This window comes from Ambystoma mexicanum, chromosome 7q (assembly GCF_040938575.1).
Source record: "Ambystoma mexicanum isolate Mex_15411 chromosome 7q, UKY_AmexF1_1, whole genome shotgun sequence".
In the NCBI taxonomy this organism is placed as follows: domain Eukaryota; kingdom Metazoa; phylum Chordata; class Amphibia; order Caudata; family Ambystomatidae; genus Ambystoma; species Ambystoma mexicanum.
The window spans coordinates 1,010,437,043-1,010,458,713 of NC_090941.1; positions in this window are offsets into that span (position 1 = coordinate 1,010,437,043).

Consider the following 21,671-nt stretch of genomic DNA (forward strand, 5'->3'; position numbering starts at 1 on the left):
TGGGTTTCGAGGAGTGTCGCCGAAAGTTGGTTATTCTCGACGCCCTCCACGCGGTCTTCTAGGGTGGCGACCTTGGTGGTGAGGTCGGCCAGTTTGGCCCCCATGTCTGTCCTCATACCTCGTATCTCCTCCAGAATCGTTTGGATGTTGTTCTGGATAGCCCCCAGATCCGGGGGTGGGACGGTGGGGCTACCGGCGGCCATGGTCCTTTCTTTGGGAACAAACTGATATTTCAGCAAGTTCTCTCTCCAGTTCATGAGGGGTTCGTGTCGGCCAGTTTACGACGGACGCCGCCTTTCTCCGGGTCAGGCCGGGCCTCGGGCACCAGAGGCGCCGGGCGTGCGTTCCCTGTGTGGGTGGACGGTTTTCTTCAAGTCGGAGGATGCCCAGGGGAGGAAGCGCCGCGGGCTCACCCTCTCGGGCCTATTCGTGGGCGGCGCGGCTCGTGCTGTCTCCTGCGCCACTCCGCGCCAGGTCGTGGGGGAGGGGCAGCCGATATCGCCTTGGTCCGTGTAACTCCGCACAGGAGCGTCGGATCGGAACCAAAGTTGGACCCAGGTGGGGGCCACAGGCTTCCACGTCTTTTGGGGGGGGTCGCGTAGTATATGGGACCCTCGTTTCGCCGATAAATCGTGATTCACCCGGGGCTGGGTGCGGAGCTCGACGTTCAGGCGTCCATCCTGCCCGCGCCCCCTGGTGGCCTGAAAAGACAATTTTAAACAAGGGGTTTTAAAAGTGAACTGATGTTAGCCACAGTATTTCAAAGGCACATTCCACAGTTTGCCCCAAAAAAAGGCATCTTCCCCCTGCTCTCTGCTCAGGAACTGTCATTGAGATGTTAATGGAGGTGGGAGGAGATTTTGGCCTGTTGCTCTGAGGAGAGACAAAAGACGCCCTTGATTGAAAAGATATGTAGATTCAACTGTCAACAGAAAACAACTGCCAGCAGGAAGAGAGCCTGGGAGTTCTCTGGACCCAGCCAAACCTTGGGGGTGGGCCAAACAGATGTGTATATCTTGACCCACAAGAAAATATCTTTTTGAAAAAGACTCACAGAGAACTGTGCACAATTTGTAAAAATCTGTAAATATAGTGTTGTTAAAATGAAATTTCTGCTCACAGTTTGAAACTACTCTGAACTCTGTGCGATGTTCAGAGACAGGAATACCAAAATGTTGATGTTGTATCAATTGTGATAATGCTAGAAATACGAAACGTCACAGGATTATGCCCAGATGCCATGCGCATGCATGGAGAAAAATGTGGACAGATCTGACACTGGGTACCCCACCAAAAGCAGATAAACTGTCAATTTTGAACCAAAGCTCGCACTAAAAGAGACTCGGACGGATATGTGCTCTACTAAATCTGTGATGTGAATATGTATTATTAGCAAGTGATAAATATGAATTATGTGAAAAATAGATATACTGTACAGAAACAAAGGGGAGGTACTCCCTGGATTGTAAAATACAGCATTACTATGACACTAGATTTCCTTCTCAAATCAGGAGAGGAGAAATACTCTAACCAATAGGATTCCTAGAGGTTGTGCTTGGTATGATTCAGCCTACACACCCCTTTGGGAAATACATAAATAGGGACAGTTTAGGACCTAGAGACACACACAGATTCACCCATCAACTGATTTACTGGCGAAGCGCTCTGCAGGAGAACCCAGATCCAAGACTTCAGAAGTTTGAAAGCAGAGAGGCAGAATTCCAAAGCTGTACCCTTCTCAGCTTGGCCTTTAAAATCTTGCAACCTGATTTTACCCTCAGACTTCCAAGGGGCACACCAAAAATTGAACAGCCTGGCTGTGCTGTTTCTGCTTTCTTGCCAAGAACTCTTGCTTGAAGGCCGTGCAGAGTCCAGAGTGCTGTGCTGAGTGCAGAATCCGGGTGCCTGAATCCTGTCCGGTGGGCTATCAGAATTCCAGTCCAGAACCCTTTGACCAGATCCTGATGGGCCTATTCCAAAACCATAGTCGTGAGTATCTATAACATAGAATTGTCCATAGCCAACCTCTTATCTTTAAGTGATCCTATCCAACCCATTCTATCATATCCAGAACTGCATTGTAGAACCTTTCTTGTTTTTCTGAATCTTTCCCTCATCCATATAGTCCTTTGATAATTGTAGTGATAAATTCATCTTTGTGCTAATATATTTGCTGAAGAAAGGCAAGTGTCTCGGCAGGAAGAAACCATCCGGGGGCGTCACTGGATTGGTGGCTGTGCTGTTGTGTAGCTTGTGGCTTCATAGACTCCCTAGTGTAAAGAAATTCCTGTTTGTAATACAAACGTGCATCTTTCATTTGAAAATATTTACTCTTTCTGAGAAAAAACAACCTCTACTAAAACCTTCATAACTTCTGAACTGTACGTTTTGCTGCAATCGCGTTTCTCACGCGCTTAAAAGTTTGCAGCAAATTTGCATTTGGCTCAATTTCCTCACGTGTAAACCAGCTATTATTTGCATCTGACCTCAGAATTCCATTTTCAATCTGCTAGTTATTCAATCATCCTTGCTAGTGTTCACCTGGAGCTATACAAAGTGGCTCCCACTAGTCTTGAATCCAATTTAGCGAATTAAATCCATTTTTCAGTGTTTTTCCCATTCATTCAAAACCACATTCAAAAGCATTTGACCTGTTTTGAAATCATTCCTGTTTCTCTCTGCTTGCTGGGGGGAATTAGGATTGAAACTGTATTGGTTGAGATGGTATATTCCTGAAACCTGTTTTCTCTCCTTCCATCTCTATATTGCATATTAGGGGGGATTGAGTAGTATCAGGGGGAAAGAGTGACATTGCATTTGATTGAACCCACATCAAGTATTATTCTATGCTGCATTGTTTTCCTATCCATATCAAGTATTATTCCATGCTGCACTATTTTTCATATCCATACTCATTCTGATTAAAGAGATTGTTGATTGTTGTGATATCACCCAATGCTGATCATTGTATAAATATTAATAGTGTGATATCTAGATATTGTTCAAATTCATAAAAGTGTGACATATATCTTGTTCAAATTCATAAAATAAATCTTTTAACTTTGCAAAACAGCCTGCTTCCTGGTTCAGTGTGACCGGGGGGATTCAAAGAGAGGGGCGTGATATAAGGATACATCATTCAGAAATAAAAGAACTTATAGACAAAAATATATAATTCAGGGTTTCAATTGTGCATCCCACGCTAGGCATTGACTTAGGTGAAGTGCCGGGTTGAAATCACTTACACTCTTGCAGGCTGTCTTGGCTTCCTAATAGGAGTATGCTTAGGTCAAATAACTCTTGCCTCCTCCAAACCCCTAAGTTGTCTCTGAAGGATCTTTTCCCTCTGCAGCTACACGCTTATGGAATGTCCTGCCCCCTGACCTAAGGGCCTGCTCCTCTCTAGTGATTTTCAATTGCAGCCTAAAAACCATCCTCTTTGGCTAACCTCTCCTTAAACCTAACTATCTGAAACCCGACTACCTGCCAGACTAACACTGCTTGATGTTTTTTCTTTGTCTGTCTTTGTTTTTAGCACTTCTAGGCCCACAGGAGTGTGTTCCAGTGCTAGAGAAAATAAACAAATAAATTAATAAATAGTGTCATATTTCACTATGCATTGCGACTAAATCTCCAACTGAGAGCAACCTTTGCTTGGAAATACAGTATAGAAGCCATTAAAAAAAACACTACACGGTGGTCTATAATTGATCAATCTTAAATAGCTGTAGTGTTGGCCGCCCTACCCCAACTCTAACTTTGGCCCACACCATCTGTTACCACACATGATAGATGGGAACATCTACGAGATTCCCCCCAGTGGGTGAATCAGAAACCATTGGCAACCTTGGTCAGCCACTGGCAAATGCAGTGTCTTTGCATTCCCATGGGGGGGGGGGAATAAAAGTAAGTCAGTTCAGAATGTGCAGCTTTTCTTTAAGGGATGGGAGGATAGCTCTGTGGCAACGCGGGTCTTGGAAGCAAGACGACGCTGAGCAAACACAGGTTCGAAAGGTGGACCTGCGTTTGAAAAAAAGAAGCGTGTTATAAATAACCTACCCTTACACAGGTTCGAAACGTGGACCTGCGTTTGAAAAAAAGAAGCCTGTTATAAATAACTTACCCTTACACAATGAAACTAGCGCCTAGGAACCTATGGGATATGTGCGCTGTAAATAAACGCCAAAAACAAACGAACAAGGGTGGTCAGAGGTGGAGAGGAGCAATAATTCAAGTGTACAGTAGGGTGCATCGGCAGCAGTGGAGCCGAATGGCAATAGGCAAGAGACATAAGGCTTGTGCCACCTGCTCAACCAGTATGCTGCATTGTCTTTTTCACTTTGTTGTAGGCCCAATTGTTACATGGGGGATGAATTGATTTTCTTCTAGGTTTATGTATGCTTGAAGCAGAAATTATCTTTGTCGATTGGTTGGGTTACTTGTTTTGTACCCTGAATTGGTAGCTGAAAATAGTTTAACCATATATTGCAATAGCCATGGAGCAAATCGCACAGGTTCAGAACTGCTGGACAACCAAGATCCTATTTTGTTTTGGGGTAAAATTCTAACAATCAGAATGGTGTTGCTTTATTGTGATTATGATTTGGATCCCCTTTTTGAATTTCATACTTTTATAACAAAACCTTTGAATTTCGAGTTTTGGTGGCACGAGGTTAGGTCACACCACCCATTCTTGAGACATTAACCACCATCTGAATACTTGTCATCACCTCTGGCCACTTGCAAAGTATCTGCTCCCTGCTCCTATTCACATGGAATCCTGTTACTGGCAGGTATCAAAGGCTGGTGGAAGCGGGTGAGCAAGATATGATATGATATGATAAGTCATTTATAACCCCCCTATACACAAGTGTTTCTAGGCGCGTCAAGACAAGGAAGGAGCCGCAAAGGGAAGACAAAACAAACAATCTTATTAGGCTTTGTGTCGTTCAGATCGTGCAAGGGAAAGGTTGGTGGATTTGGAAGTGAACAACATTTTTAAATACGGTGATGGAGTGGGGTTCATGTAGAAATGCACTGTAGAGTGTTTCTGGTTGTGTTGCATGCGCTGATTGTGGGTGCTTTCAAACACAATTGCTTGATGTATAAGCACCTTACAAATGCACAATAAATAAATAAAAATATAATAAATACCAATACAGTATGCCTCATGCATTCAATATATACTATGAAAAGAGGAGGGTGATATATATGTATATATATCACCGTCTGTCTGTTTTGTGTTTGCTGTTTTGTCATTTTTGAAATAAATTAGTCTCTATTTTTGGACAGGAGTTTTCTGACTTCATCTTTGGGAGCATGGGAAATATTATATGCCTCTTCTAGAGTGCGTTTTTTTCTTCCTAATATACAAGCAACACAATACACACTCTTTTCCCACACCCAAAAATGTGCACAAAAATAAAATACTTGAAAAGCAAAATAATGAATGAACACACAATGCCACTGGTATACACATTAAAAGTAACAATGGTGGGATTGAATCCTAGAACCCACATGATTTTGGATGTACTGAGTTGATTAGGCATTTGCCCAGTTGATGAGGCTCACACCAGGTTTGAATCCTGGTTCCTAATTTATCATGGGAGCACCCGGTAGGCTTTCAACCCCACAACCACCTCTTCTACAGAGAGAGACAAGCATCTGGGCCCCTATGTGCCAGAAAGATTGTCTACTTCATAGTCTCCTCCCACTCAAAGCAGAGTTGTGGCCAGAGCCTTGTCATGAGGGTGTGGGTGCTTCCAACACCATTGAGAGGCAAGGAGATACCAAGTGGTGAAATGAAAAACAGCATTTTACAAGGCTGTGCATGACCAATATCAAAGGTATATAGGGGCCACACCAGCTTCGAGATCTATGGACAATTTGCAAAAAGGTCTGGGAGCCCCTCTACCGACAACAAACACGACCAAATAACCTGTCCTCTGGGAAGGTGCCCACTCAGGAGGGTCTAAAACCACGTTTTAGCCCAATGTACATTTTCACAGAGGGGAAATATCCATTTGCATATGTGTCTGGTCCCACCCACTTAGGCAGTCCATCACCGAAATGCTAGCCAATTCTCCTTTGAAAAAGAGTACCAACAGCAACCCAATGTGGCCAATTTGGTTCGATCAAAAAGTGAAACATACAAAACCTGTTCACAAGTACTGTAGTTTGTCATTTCGCTGTCTGTTACATTCATATATGTAAGCAGTACTATCAAGTATGTCTTTGCTCATTACTTTATCTGCCTTCCCTGTGACTGTGTCTTAGTTGGCCGCCTTTCCATTTCTGTAAGATTTTCCTAATGATGTTTTTGTCCTTCCTTAAGTTTCTTGAACGTTTTTGTTAGGCATTATGTACTTTACTATTAGGATGGAGGGCAGGGAGCAGATGTATTTTTTAATCTTATCACAGTGTTTAAAATACCTCCTTCTTACTCGTGGAAAGATTGTTCAGGTGTAGTGTTAGCATGAATTTTTAGAATTCCAACCAAAACTTCAATTAATTGTGTTTTTTGTGATGAAGTAACCCTGATACTTTTCCAGGGGTCGATTGTTTTCCTTGTTTGACTTATCTTTGGAAAGATTGACTACTTCTTTTTCCAGTATCACTTTCGGTTCGCCCCAGTTTTGTATTCTCTCTTGTCCACTCCCCATGAAAAGTCGTCTTTTATTTGTACCGCACCTGTTACCAGAACTGTGTCTTCAATAGTCACATCTGGCTCCTGTTTGATGGCCCCATGCTCTACCCTCTCCTGCATCCCTGTATGTCTCTGTGGGACCCTTATTCACTGGACCTATATGATGTAAATCTCTAAAACACACTTTGGGATTTTCCTTACACAAGAGTCCTTGCTACGATGTAGTGGCGGCGCTGTCTTCATTGGGATAATAACCTTCCTGGGTGCATGCAGCTCTGCCTTGGTACATGGGAACAGATTTTCATGGCTGAAACTGGTGTGACTTTCCTTGAGTCTTTTCACTCTCTCTCTGGCGGTGTACTCATTCAATTCTTCTTTTGCCATTTCATTTCATCTAGATGTTACTTTCCCATTTCTGTATGAACCAATTTTAGTATTTCCTCCTCTTATCTGCCTAAGTCAACCACGATTTGTTGTGATGCACCTTTGTGCTTTTAATATGCCAAACTGCACTTGTCGAGGTGCAATGGTTTTTCAATGTGTCCCAGTGTTTTTAAAAATAGGGCAAACTTTGCTCTAGTGCTAACAGTGGTGCAAATTTCCTGTAATCTGGCCACAGATCCAAGTGATTTATGTGCACATTTGCAACGTGCCCAACTTGAATGATGATTGCGGTCCTCTCTCGCCCGCCCTACATTCCTCTAACCCACGTCACCCCCATCTCTTTGAGGACTAGCACGCTTCAGCGCCAGAAAAGAATGACGGTCGTCTCAGTGTGCCCGAGAAATAATGATCCCTCAGGCACTGTAGTTGCAGGAAACCCGTGGCTTCTGGCGCGGGGCTTCTTCCATGATTTGCATCCTGCTTGCTGTGTTTAATCGCCTCATTTTCCCAGTTCCCGGGTTCCTAATTATACTTACGGCGGCAACACCCGAGTCCATTTTCAAAGGCCGTTGTTTGCTGTACTAACGCGGATGATCCAAACCCTTCTTTCCAACAGCACTGCCTGTATGATTTGTCTTCAGTAGTTATATTTCAATATGTTCTATGCTATTAAAAATAAGGCCAAAACGGTGTCATGCATTGCTGCTTTGTGATCCATTCACATGCATTCAATAGGATAATTCATCTGGGTGCACCTTATTGCATCCACTTAGAATAATGCACAGGAGTAGTGTTTGTGCGAACAGCCTTGGCATTCAATTCAATTCAAATACATATTGTTCTAGAGGGGGAAAAAGGCTATGATTTTCTGCTATTGGCCAGCTGGTCATTATAGGCCTTGAAGCTTTGCAGGCAGCTGGACCAATGTATACGCAGTCATGCGTAGTGATTCAGGGGGTGACTACACGCAACATTAAATTGTCAGGGGGGTAAAACACGCTGTAACCAGGGGACGCGCCTGGACGGGACGCGCCTTCTCTACTGAGGTTCCGGAGGTCTGGAATGCCCATGCTGGCACACTACTGGAAGCTGGACGAACCTATCTGCTAACATGAGTTAGGAGTCAGTAAGTGAACATGTAGATCATAAGGTCCTGACAAAGGGAAAACTTTGCTGTATTAATGGTGTTGCACAAAAGGCTGAGGGGATTTCTCTGGTTAGGTTGTGGAGGTTTGGAATGCTCAACTAGAGAGAGAGCAGGACCAACCTATCTGCTGACATGATTGAAGAGGCACAATATCATGTCTTCAGAGGAGGTAAACCTTGCTGTATCAAGGCTGTTCCAATCAAGGCTGGGGAGAAGACATCTTCTCTAGTGAGCTTCCGGAGTACTGGAATACAGTTTGACACAACACAGGATGCTGGACCAACCTGCCTGCTGTCATGTGTTCTGGGTCGGGGAGTGTCTACACACAACATTGGGTCCTCAGATGAGGTAAACCTTTCCATGCAGAGCTTGTTCCCCTCGAGGTGGGGGGCAACACATCTTCTCTGGTGATGTTCCGGATGTCTGGAATGCACAGCCTGCTAAATTACAGGATGCTGGACCAACCTATCTGCTTTCATGATTTATTAGCCAAGGAGTGACTACATACAACATTAGGAAATCACAGGGCGTAAACCTTGCTATATCAATGGCGTTTCACACAAGGCTGTGGGGCATTTCTATAGTTAGGTTTTGGAGGTTTGGAATGCTCAGCTCACCGAGCTGCAAGGAGCTGGAACAAACTCTCTGCTATCAGGGGTTATGAGTCAGAATTGACGAGGCACAACATAGCGTCCCAAGGGGCTTGTTCCACTAGATCCTGGGGCGATGTATCTTCTGCAGTGAGATTCCAGAGGCCTAGAATGTGCAACCCGCCACACTACAGGATACTGGACAAACGTATCTGCTCTCATGGGTTCTGAGTCAGCTTCCCCTTCATTGCTGCCAGGCAATGGAACTCATTGCCACTCACCCTCAGAAATGAACCCTCACACCTTGCATTCTGCAAAGCCCTCAAAACCTGGCTGCTTGACTAACCTCACACACCCGTTTCTTGCCTCTCCCATGTGTACTCATGCTCTCTGTAACTGAACGATCTATGTATATCCTTTATGTTATGTTGCACCACTGCTTTTCCTCACTAAGGTGTACTCATGTTCACTGTAACCCGTCAAACTATGTACATCTCTGATGTGTATGTATTACCTTTGTAACAAAGTAACCTACCTACCTATGTAACAGCGCCGCGATGCCCCCAGGCTGTGTGCTATACAAATAGATAGATAGATAGATAGATAGATAGATAGATAGATAGATAGATAGATAGATAGATAGATAGATAGATAGATAGATAGATAGATAGATCACTATGAACAACATAAGGTCCTCTGAGGGAGTAAGCGTTGCTGAACCAAGCATGTTCCCCTCAAGGCTGGGGCAATGCACCTTCTCTAATGAGGTTCCAGAATTCAGGAATGCACAGCCTGCTAAATTACAGGATACTGGACCAACCTATCTGCTGTCATGAGTTATAAACCAGGGAGTCACTACATACAACATTAGGAAATCACAGGGCATACACCTTGCTGTATCAAGGGTGTTTCTGACAAGGCTGGAGCACATTTCTATAGTTAGGTTATGAAGGTTTGGAATGCTCAGTTCACCAAGCTGCAAGGAACTGGACCAAACTCTCTGCTATCAGGGGTTATGAGTCAGGGAGTGACTAGACACACTACAACAGCCTCAGGGAGGATACACATTGCTGTACCAAGCATATTCCACAAGAGGCTGGGGAATATATCTTCTCAAGTGAGCTTCTGGAGGTCTGGAAGGCCCAACCTGCCAGGATACTGGACCAACCTATCTGATGTCATGCTGTGGTGCAGATGGTTTACCCTTGAGTGTGCATTGTTTCACAAGGGCATGGTGGTTGATATTGGTTGTGAGGATAGTTTTTAGTTCTTGAAAAGGGAGTCCCAGTCCTGGTTCATCTGAGGCAGATCAGCCCATGTGAGGGGAAGAATGGTGAGGTCTTCTGTGAGAACCCCCTCTGTGAAGTTCTTGAATTATCTGAAGGCTTGTTTTCTGAGTTTCCAATGGGTGTGCTTTACTGGGGTGGTGTGAGTAATGTCAAAGCTAGTTGCCAGATGGTCCGACAAGTTGAGCAGGATTGGTTAGCTGCGATGGAGGCTGGGTGTGGAAGTGATGATGAGTATGAGGATATTGCCTTTCCCGTGATTTGCGTCCTTCATGTTCTGTGTTAGGCTTCAGTGTCGCGTAGGCAGTGGAAATCATTCTTCATCTACTTGGTTGCTGGGTTGCGAGTGATGCTGGAGTTGCTGAGGAAGATGTGGTTGGCATGCTTGGAGACATAGTGGTGACCATATCTGAGAAGTCTTCCATGAAGGAAAACCCACCATTCTGGGATAACAAACCTTTTTCCAATGCCAAGGAGTGCAAAAGGTGACTTTATATTGTGGCTCTGCTATTCCAAAAAGAGCATCCTCATACTGAGCATAGGGGAGATTCTCCCTGGAACTTGTGTGAACCTGATTTGGTCTGTGCGAGAGTCCATGCCATGTACAAGCCTTAGCAGGCCTGAGGTTCTCAATAATACTTACCTGTTATTGATGGAATCACCTTGGCTTTGTTGTGGCTTGGATATTCTCTTGGATTTCCTCTTGTCTAGGAGCAAGGGTAATGCCCTGAATTCTCTGTGAAGAGAGAGGGTGAATGCAGCTTTGGTAGAAGTTCCCTCACCACATATCTCAACTTGGGTGCTAGTAGAAGCATGACGTAGCATACTGAGGGTATTTGAGTTGAAGCGATTAGGCTGCATCCCTTAAATGTGTCACTCACCTTAGAATGTTTGTCATTCTTCAGAAAGCCTCCCGATGAAATTACAGACTGGATGCTGTTTTTTCCAATTCCACTCCCATCTCGTGCTGGTGAGTCAGGATAGATGGCAATAGTACTTTAGGTCGGCAGGCAATCTGTTTGAATAAGCAATCACAGACACCACAGCGATGTGCCTTCCACAATAGGGGTGCTTGCACAAAACAAGGGCTTTGCAAGGCCCTCTGCCCCATAAATGAGGCAAATTCTATACATTGCAACCGAGGGAGGAACTTAGCTGCTACTGTAACTACACTGAGGAGTGTGGCAAGCCTCACTGTGGAGGAGCATGGAATCTCCGCCACCTTTCTACCCAACCAACAACATAAGTAGCAAATACAATTCAAGTCAGGGCCAAGGAGACCTACCAATGAAAGTTCAGATCCCAAGAGAAATTGTGACGTAACATGTTAGGACAGTAGGGTTGGTGGGGAAAAACAGACGTGATCGAGTGTTTCATGGAGATTTTCTAAAAGACTACTGGTGAGGATTAGGAGAACCAACCAATTGTATCAGTGTAGTGAGATAATCCTGGCTCTCACAATGGTAGTGCGGCAGAGCAGTCTTGCTTCACTTTTTGGTGTGGAGGGGGGCTGGTACACAATTGAGGAAGGAAAAACAGTAAATGAATGGCAATATTCTCTTTGTTTTTCAATGGGCCTTGCCACATATTTAGTAAAATAATTATGATCTTACATTTCCTGGATTTTATTAGGTTATAGTTATGCATCACACATCTACAGTACAGGTAATTGATTAAAAAATAGAAAGGAGTAATATGTAAAACTGTTAGGTGTCCCTCCTAGAAACAACAAAAAATCTAAAAAAGTATACAAGTGACGTTTACTGGCCGGTGCAACCTTTAGATACATATAGAAAGTTTAGAAAATTGGAAACGTTTGTTTGGTACCCAGTCATTTTACCAAAAACAATACAGAGTGGTACATTTCACCGAAGCCCATACTATATATGGGGTAGAGGGGTAAGGAGTAAACATGAGTCAGAATGGATTTGGAGTGGCGTTAAAAGGGTAGAAATACAGGGGGCTTGTAGGGGGACCCCTCCCAAATAAAAATAAAAAATGGGTGTTTTTTGGCATTATGTTCATGATGAAATATACCCCTCTGAAATATGGGTCAGTAAAATCGCATATGTATCGGTTTGTTAGTAGAAATGAATGGTAAAATGTCAGTAGGCTGCTCCCAGTTTTATTTAAAAAGAGCTAAATATTACCATCGTCCAGAGGCAGATGCAGAGAAAGGAATCTTTACTCTGTCGAAAATGGCCACTATCCATACCCAGGGTGTATTAGCAGAGACCAGATGAAGGGAGAATGCAGTGTTGGAGCCAAGCCCCAGATTTAGGGGATGTCGCAGTCAGTGGGGCATTGGAGAAGGACTGAAGACTACTGTATAAGAATCGAGGAATGACCCTCACATATGAGGGAGCAGACCGAGCTGTGATATAGATGGTTCTTCATTCTTCTTAAGTTTCAGCTAATCACCAGCTAGCATCATTTAAAGGAGAGCACCCACCGGACCATCCTCACAGGGCAGTCAGTCTCCTAACTGACACACATGTTGCTTGACAGGCAACCATTGTTCTACACATCTTCACCACCACTGCTACATCTTCAGATCGAATCTATGGTCGTTTTCAGGAAGAAACTGAAAACCTATCTGTTTATATTACACTGTTGTGTCATCTTGATATGATCTGCACCTAGATGTAGTTTACTGCTTGGTTCTTATGGATATGCGCAGTATACATTTCTAACATAGCATAACATAATACGACGTCATGAATGTGATGTACTAAGAAATATTATCTTACGAAAGAACCCATGATTTCGGATTCACATTAGAGAGACATCTTTTAAAAACGAACACGCAAAGTCTGTTTGTAAATCTGAAAGGAATGCCTGTCAAAGAAACGTGAGAGGTTGAGGAATTGTGCAGATGAACCGAGGCTGGATCTTGTAATTAGGATAATGAGAAATGTGCACCTCAATTACAGAAATCAATAAATAAATAAAAAAGGAACGACAGGTCCAGTAGAATAATAATCCAACTACACTACACGGCTAACTTTGCCAATTGATGTATGCTAGATGAACCCCCGGTGGTAAGGTCACACAAATCCACTGAGAACACAAGTGTGCCAGAAAATGCAACTAATTGATATCACCATCATCTATCGGCACGGAGGATATAACCCTTGCTTTTCTCGATGTTTCTTAAATTGTGATCTGCCCAGAAATTCACCCGCCACAGTGTTGTCGTGATGGCAGACTTCAACCTAACGACAAAAAGAAGAAAGAAACCAACGGCCACATGGTGAACATGGATGTCCTAGCACATGCCATCCACCACCCATGTAGGTGGTCATACACTGCACATTTTATTATTCCAAAATATTGACACCAAAACACTCAAATTGATCCCTGACGCCAGGCCAGAGCACACATTCATCAGGGTCAGGGTGAATTGTGTAAGAAAACAACCCACAGAGTTGAGAAACTTTTCTGTGAGGGTCTACACAAGGGACTGTACATAGGTCTTACCTAAAGATTACACTGAAACCTACCATTTCCACCTTCCCCCCCAACCTAATGCCAACATCACCACTGGCTTTCACTTTCTTCCCGCTATGAGAATATTGCAGCATTCATTTGCACAACTCAACAAAGGGAAAAAAATGAACAGCTGTAAAGAAACTAATTGTTCGTTGTGGTAATGTGCTGACGAACAACAAGAAGCGTGCAAGTTGTCAGCCACCCAACACTTCGAGTCTGTTATGACCGTACAAATAACGTCACATAACAAGATGCGTGTGTAGCACCTGGGATAGAGATGCCTTCCTTTTTTTCATATAAGAAAGGGGAATAATAATGACCAACCAGCAGATTGGGGGACGCTCTGCACCACATTGGAATGCATTATTACAGTAATCAGAATGTTCTGCCCAAACGTTATTATTGGAACTGATTATTTCAGGGTGAAATGTGTGGGTGAAAGTACGTCTTTTGGGAGATACTCTTCTTATAACAATGAAAAGTTCCACTTTAATCAGAATGGGGATTCCACGCGCTAGAATCTAAGCTTCATCTGGATGGTGTGCCTTTTATAGGGCAATGCACAGGTATCTTTTGATATAATAGAATCTAAGTCACAAACGTCTTCTGAGATATCGAGTCTGATTAGCCTCCAAAAGTCACCTGTGTCCTGTACTTTCACAATCTTATCACCAATTAAGGTTATTCTGCATTCCTATGCGGCTACTCTGCAAAAAAGACCTCTTGGTGGGCTTTAGTTCTTACAAATATCTCTATATTTTTTATTCACAGATGTTACTTTGGATTAAATGTCTAATTTCCAAAATGTGCCTGAATTTGTTTCAATAAGTTAGTTCAGATCCCGATGAAGGCCCTCAAACCTGTCGGAGGAAACACAATGGATGAGTGTATTCTGTCTTGATAAGGCCGAAACACGAAATGCCGACACCAGAATACAGGCGTCACATGTTTCATGTCTTTGTTTTTCTTTCCTTTGTCATCCTCAGTGGGACTTCAATTCCCAGTGGGCTCTATGTAGGCTCCAACATTTGTAAATTATATATATTACAGCCGAGGGAGCGCAATTATGATCGGAAACATTTAAGATTGTACTTGTGATCATTGTGTGACCATGTTTGGATTGTGTTTTGGATATTCATTTTACTATCCTGACACCCTTTAGCAATACCCACATACAGTCAATTTGAATACTATTGTATTTTAGCTAGCACTTTAATGCTTTTGCACTTTATGGTGGTTTGATTTTCTTGCACTTTATTGCATTTTTGCACATGGACCATTTGTCCAGAAATGGATTGTTTGTATATGTATTGTTGAATTGTAATGTGTATTAACAATAAGAAAACGTGAAAAGATGTGGAAATACAATTGGATGTCTGTGAGAGATTTGTAGAAATTAACAATCGTATTGTTTATGAGTATGTCACTATATTTGTGATCCAGCATTAAGTAATTATAAAGACTCTCTTGGCCACTTGAGCATCACGTGGGCAGGGCAACCAATTCTCAAGTTTGCTATATTGATAATTTCCTCTTCTTTCTAGAGTAGGTGCCCTTTCGATGGATACAATTCGGGGTGACCCATTAGGGATTGTCCATTTCTTTCCTGAAAGGCACCCCCTCACAGGAATCATCTTGCAGAGCAGTTGCAGCAAAGGAAGACAGAACTCTGGGGTGCAAGGTTGACAAGAAGGTGGCCACTACAGACACCTGTGTCACTTTGCCTTCCACACAACCTACACAGGACATTGCAAGTGGTCCTTGTGGATAGACAAGCCAGTCCCAGTCCAGGGGAGCCTCATAGCAGGTGTCAGGGAACAATGGATGTGGCACATGGCAGCAGGCAAGTTCAGCAAGCCACGAGGAAGCTCAACACTCAAACACGTATGCAGACAGATGGCAATGTGGTACAGCAGGTACCGGAAGATGATCAGTTGCTTGGCCAAGACCAAGTGGGTGGCCAGGAACCTCAACAAGTTAAACCCCTGTACTCCCTTGACCTAGCTGACATTTGCCATATCACAGTTTCACCAATGTGCACGACCCAGCACAGACCGACCCCGCTGGTCACGAGTGACATCCATGACCATACTGCCCGGTTGGTGGAAGGACGGTGAGAGCTCATTCGAAAGGCATTACATCAGACTGAGGACCTGAACATAAGGTGCAGGAGGGCAGTCTACAACATTGTGAGGAACAAAATAGTATGAGGAATGAGATCCAAATCTCTTTTAATCAGTCACTTGCCTGTCATACTGGAGCACTCACAATCCCTGTGGTGCAATCAATGGAGGGAGGCGATTGCATCACCAGAATGCCACACTAGCTTGATGAAACAGGGGTGTCAGGCAAGCGGTGTCCGCCATGGGATCACGCAGTGTGCAGGAGAGGGTGGCCATAGTGCTGTATTGGCAGTATCAATCCGTGCAACACGTCTTGCTCTAGCTACAGCAGGCACAGTTATCATCATCACCAGAGCTTTAAGTGGGGTATGAAATTGAGGGGGGCCCTTGTTTGGGGTTGTGGCTTGCATGATGGGCGTGGCCTGAAAAGTACACAAACCATAGTAAGGTACGCAAACAAATATATAAATGTATGTAAGCATCTTTTATAAATATAGAAATATGTAACATATATATATATATATATATATATATATATATATATATATATTAATTACAAGTTATGGTTAAGTTGCTGTTTCCATAGGAAGAGCACTTTTTGGGCTGCTTAAAACTTCGCTCGACCCTGGACGAATCCTCACCAAACTTTGCAAAAAAAGTATATGGGCCACTCTGAATTTATTTGCAAAGTTTGGTGATGTTTGGTCCAGGGGGGGAAGGTATAGGGGGGGTCCTAAAACGTCTTTTATTTCCCATAGACTGAATGGGGGAAAAACTTTGCGCACGGCTACAAGCCAAACCGTTGGACGGATTTGCACCAAATTTGTGCCAGGGGCAGGGGCTTGGACCCGAAAGCGTGCTTTAGTAAATTTGGTGACAATCTGTCCAGTACTTTCCTTTAAAACGACCAAAAAATATGTCTGAATGAATTAGTGATATCTATGTCCGCTCCGCGGTCACATTTCCCTGTTCGCTCCGCGGACATGATACCGATTGGCCAGGGGGGGTGGCGTCATCACCGCGGACACGCGACATCTGCGCCGATTGGCTACAGTGAGCCGTGATGTACGTCAGAATGTGTGGATGCGCCCGACATCTTGGATACGAAGACAGCATGCTACTTACCAGAGGCGAAATGCTGTTTTCGAAACTGTTTTGCTCTCCTACAGTGCGTGGGGAGGATCACAGAGTAAGAGACGGATGAAATACTGTACTTGTTTGGCCGGCAATTGTCTATTATATATTCTGCATTGGCGCCTTCTTCAGGATGTTTGTACGTGGAGAAAATGAGGGATCTAATAAGGCTACTATTTGAGTCTGTGCTGTGTACAAGCACCTTGAAAATGTTCGCAGGACACGCGTGGCGTTAGTGACCATTAATTTTGAGTGTATTTCCCTGTTATATTACATTTTCCTATGGGTGTGTTATTGCTTAGTACGCCACCATGGTCGTGACATGCTGCAGTGGTTGTGGGCAGGGCCTAGATAACCTGCATTGGATTGGCGCCTTCTTCAGGATGTATGTACATGCAGAAAATGAGGGATCTAATAAGGCTATTTGAGTCCGTGCTGTGTACAGGCACCTTGAAAATGTTTGCAGGACACGCATGGCGTTAGTGACCATTAATTTTGAGTGTATTTCCCGCTTACATTACATTTTCCTATGGGTGTGTTATTCCTCAGTACGCCACCATGGTCGTGACATGCTGCAGTGGTTGTGGACAGGGACTAGAGTCTTGGATTCATGGCCGTAGGCCGTAGGCCGAAGGCCATACTTCCAAGACTGTAGGCCCTGCCCACAACCACCGCTGCATGTCACGACCATGGCTACACATGTAGTATTGATTATCGCTTACATGGTTTTCGGGGAGAGTGTACAACAACCAAGTTATAAGCACTGGAGTTATAAGCCAGTGCACATCAACACATTGCAATAATATCTATGTACAAACAGGTAGGAGTGTAGTGTCTGGCCAGAATAAGTGAAGCATAGCACACCTATGAATACACCTGTACTACTGTACATCACTGAGGTGATTGTGGGCAGGATGTAGAGTTTTGCTTCCATGGCTGCAGCACGTAGCCCATACATCATACTCGTAAAACCCTAGGCCCTGCCCAGAAACACCACTTCATATTACTGCAGTGCATACACTCGTCCTATAGGGTAGCATGTCAGATGGTTCTGGGGAGGGTGTACAGTCTTAGCTGCATGGCCGAAGCCCATGCACCCAGTAACGACCTTGTTACCGGTGGAGGTATAAGCCATTGTACACCTATACATTCAAAAGTATGTGGATATATATCTTAACCTATAGGTCCTGCCATCACCCACTGCAGCACATTCGAGAGGGTAGTTAGTGACTGTGTTGCTTTGGTGGAGTGGCTGTTTTCATAGAAAGAACCGTTTTTGGCTGCCTTATAACTGTCCTACCCTTGGACTAATCGTCGCCAAACTTTGGAAAAAAAATATATCGCACACTCTGACTTTGGTTGGAAAGTTTGGTCATGTTTGGTGCAGGGGGGGTGAAAGTTATAAGGGGGAGGGGTTTTCAAAACGTCTTTTTTCCCCTTACACTGAACGGGGGGAAAAGGTCGTGCTCACGACCCGTGGCTCTTTCCCAGATTGTTTGCAAAATAGCGTGCAGTAAGGTAGCTTTGTTCGGTGGCCCCCTCTCTTCTACTAATGGTTTTGTGTGCGCGGATACCGCCAGAAACAGCTCCAAAACAAGAGAGCTTTATACTTCTCACACTCAAGTAATAGTATTTCACAAGGTGACCTTTGAGGGGGCCCAATGAGGTGTGGAAGCACAAAGTGAAAAAGTGCAGTTTTCTTGTCTGCAAAATGATACGTTTAAATGGAAATTCGTGCTCACTGCACCACGACCAATTACAGCGTGTGGATTAAAATGTGTTTTGCACTAATATTCCCCTCAGATTGGCCTCTTCAGTTTTGAGAACCAAGGCCATCATCTGCACTGTTTGCTTGAAACAGCGCTTCTGAAGCTGTATGGGAGTACAGGTTCTGATAATTAGATTTCATTATGGTGCTTCAAAGCAAAAATGACCAATTACAGCGTGTGGATTAAAATGTGTTTTGCACTAATATTCCGCTCAGATTGGCCTCTTCAGTTTTGAGAACTAAGGCCATCATCTGCACTGCTTGCTTGAAACAGTGCTTCTGAAGCTGTATGGGAGTACAGGTTCTGATAATTAGATTTTATTATGTTGCTTTAAAGCAAGAATGTATTTGCCTTCTGAGTGAAGGCCACACGAGTTGCTTTTTTGGTTGACCGCTCAGTACGCCCGCGCATCCGAGTGAATGTAAAGGGGCAATTGTTTTTTGACCTTGAGCCCAAGAGAAACCTGCGCGCTATTCACGGAATGAAAGGGTAAAAAAAAACTGCAATTGATAAGGTTATGTTTTAAAAAGTTTGTAAGTGACATGCATATCAGTCAATGAACATTCTTCGCTGCAAACACATTCGTGACTGATTTGCCGAAAAAGAATGGATGCTGTAAGTATTTTGTAGGTTTCTTTGGCCCACTGTACAGCAAACCGTGCTTTATTTTTACATAACTAACATCTAATTGTGCTAATATAATTGACGTATTATTTTTCTGCCCTTGTACAATTTTCCTGTAATGTTGCAGAGTGCACACGTTGCTCATTTGCAGGGTATGATTGCACTCAACCTTTTTTACTGTTTATATTTCTAATTTGAAACGCTTACTTTGTCCACATAGCTTTGTGTATAACTTTGCACGTTTTTGTTGGTCTTCTTTGAAATGACAAGACATAATTTTTTTTTATTTGTTCACTCTTTTTTGTTTCATACCTCCATTATCTTCTTTCTGTGTACTTGCCATTTAGTTTTCTCTTACAGCACATGCAAAATCTCTCTGTTTCTAACCTCCACCTATAGGTACACTTGGACATTAGTAAAATATTACTAAAATGTCAACTTTGAACACGTATTTTTGTGTACCACTTTGCACATTTTCTATTTGATCTTGTAAAAAATGTTGGTACAGGTTGGTTACTGACACTTATTTTTTCTAACTTTTCCCTACTAGGTATATTTTGCCGTACTGTGCGTGCCATGGTTTTCAAATCCTGAGTGAGGGCTTCTTCGGACAGCAAATACAACTGCTGGTGAGCGGTTGCCTGTCCATAACAATAATGTGGAATGACACTGTAAGCCCGCTTTGTCCGTTCGCTGAACTCGTAATTCAGAGCAACGTGACATCATTTATGGTGCTGTAGGCTCAACGTCATGACGACTTTTGGGAAATAACTGTAGAAACAAAACGACTGCTTCAACGAAGACCCCAAAATGTTTGTTTGCGCAAAAATAACAGCCTCCTTATCTTCAACATTTGCCTTGCCTCCCTAACCAGCATTGTAATCATTGCATTGATTATGCGATTATTCCGATGGTCTCTGCAAGTTTGTTATTAAAGAAATCTAGTTTGTAATCTGTAAAATGGTCACGTGTTCTTTACCATTCCACTGTTTTACCTTGTACGTCGCTGATTGTTTATTTACAGGTTCTGTGTACCGCCACGTACTTCTGCTTTTTGCAACCTACAATGGAAAGGGAGGAGGGGCTATGTATGCAATAACCGCCTTCCCCTTCTATGGTGGCCATCTTGAAAGAGGATTTTCTTTTGTGATCCTTACTGCCAAAGTTGCCTCGGATTACAACAAGTACACGTCCTTTTTAGTAGCACACGTTACTGCATTCGTAATTTAGACTATTGCTGGCAAAGATTATTGCGCCTATGTACTTTACAGAGAAATAAGGAGTGCGTGGAGTGAATTCAAGTTTTTTGGGTTTTTTTCAATTATACTGTGAAAGGTCGTTGTTAACCCATTATTAACTTTGTTTACGGGTGGCTTTATTTTTTGCCATGGCAGGCAATCAGGTAATATGCGACCGGCATTGAGCAAAAAGGCATCAAACGGTCATATGAGTGACTGTATGTGTGGCAACACATTTTTTCCGTCTGTTATGTGCAAGGTAGCAACACAGTTTCTTATGATTTTTCATTACACCACTGCTGCTGTTTCTTAGGGAGGAAGGCTGCATTTAGCTGATGTCTTTTTCAGATAAATACAACTTTCCGTACCAATATATAATGTGTAGTGCATTCGCAATCGCTGCATACCAATACATGTTGGCGTTGTCTAAGGCAAATGTTGAAGGTGGACGTTTTTTTGTAGTGAATTATATATATATATATATATATATATAAAAGATGGCTTGCAAAGTACACAAACCATAGTAAGGTACGCATATTTGTATGCGTACCTTACTATGGTTAATGCACTTTTCAAGACTTATTTTATAACGACAGAAATATGTAACATATTTCTAGGTTCATAAAAGATGGCTTGAAAAGTACACAATTCAATCCATCTTTTATAAATCTTTGACGACGAACAAAGCCCGATGCTTCTTAGTCCGTCTGTAAAGCTTTATGAAAGATGGTTTGAATTGTGTACTTTTCAAGCCATCTTTTATAAATATAGAAATATGTCACGAAGTCCCCAGGTTGGCCGATGGTCAAAGACGCCTTGGGGACCTGGGGAGGGTGAAACAAAAGGACAGTAACTTCCTCTGATGACCCCTAACTGAGGGGTCACCAGAGGACGTTACCGTGACTGACAGAAGTGCCAGCAGCTGGCTGGCACTTCTGTAAGCTTGATTGACTCAATGGCGGGCGCATCTCCCGTCACAGCTGCGGCCATGGTGGGATAATGTGTCCTGCCTTGATGTGATGGGTCTGGGGACCCCAGCAAGGCCCCAGCTCAGCCCCACATTTTGGAGACTCCAGAGGCCCAGCCCCTGCTTGTCCACATAAAGCACTTATTCATCACATGTGTCGAGATTGACATCTCAGGAGAGTTCAATACCACACATGAGGCGCCCTGAAACACCCACACCATCGTCAGATGAAACATCACAGATGCAACCACCACTTGCACAACGGTGTTGG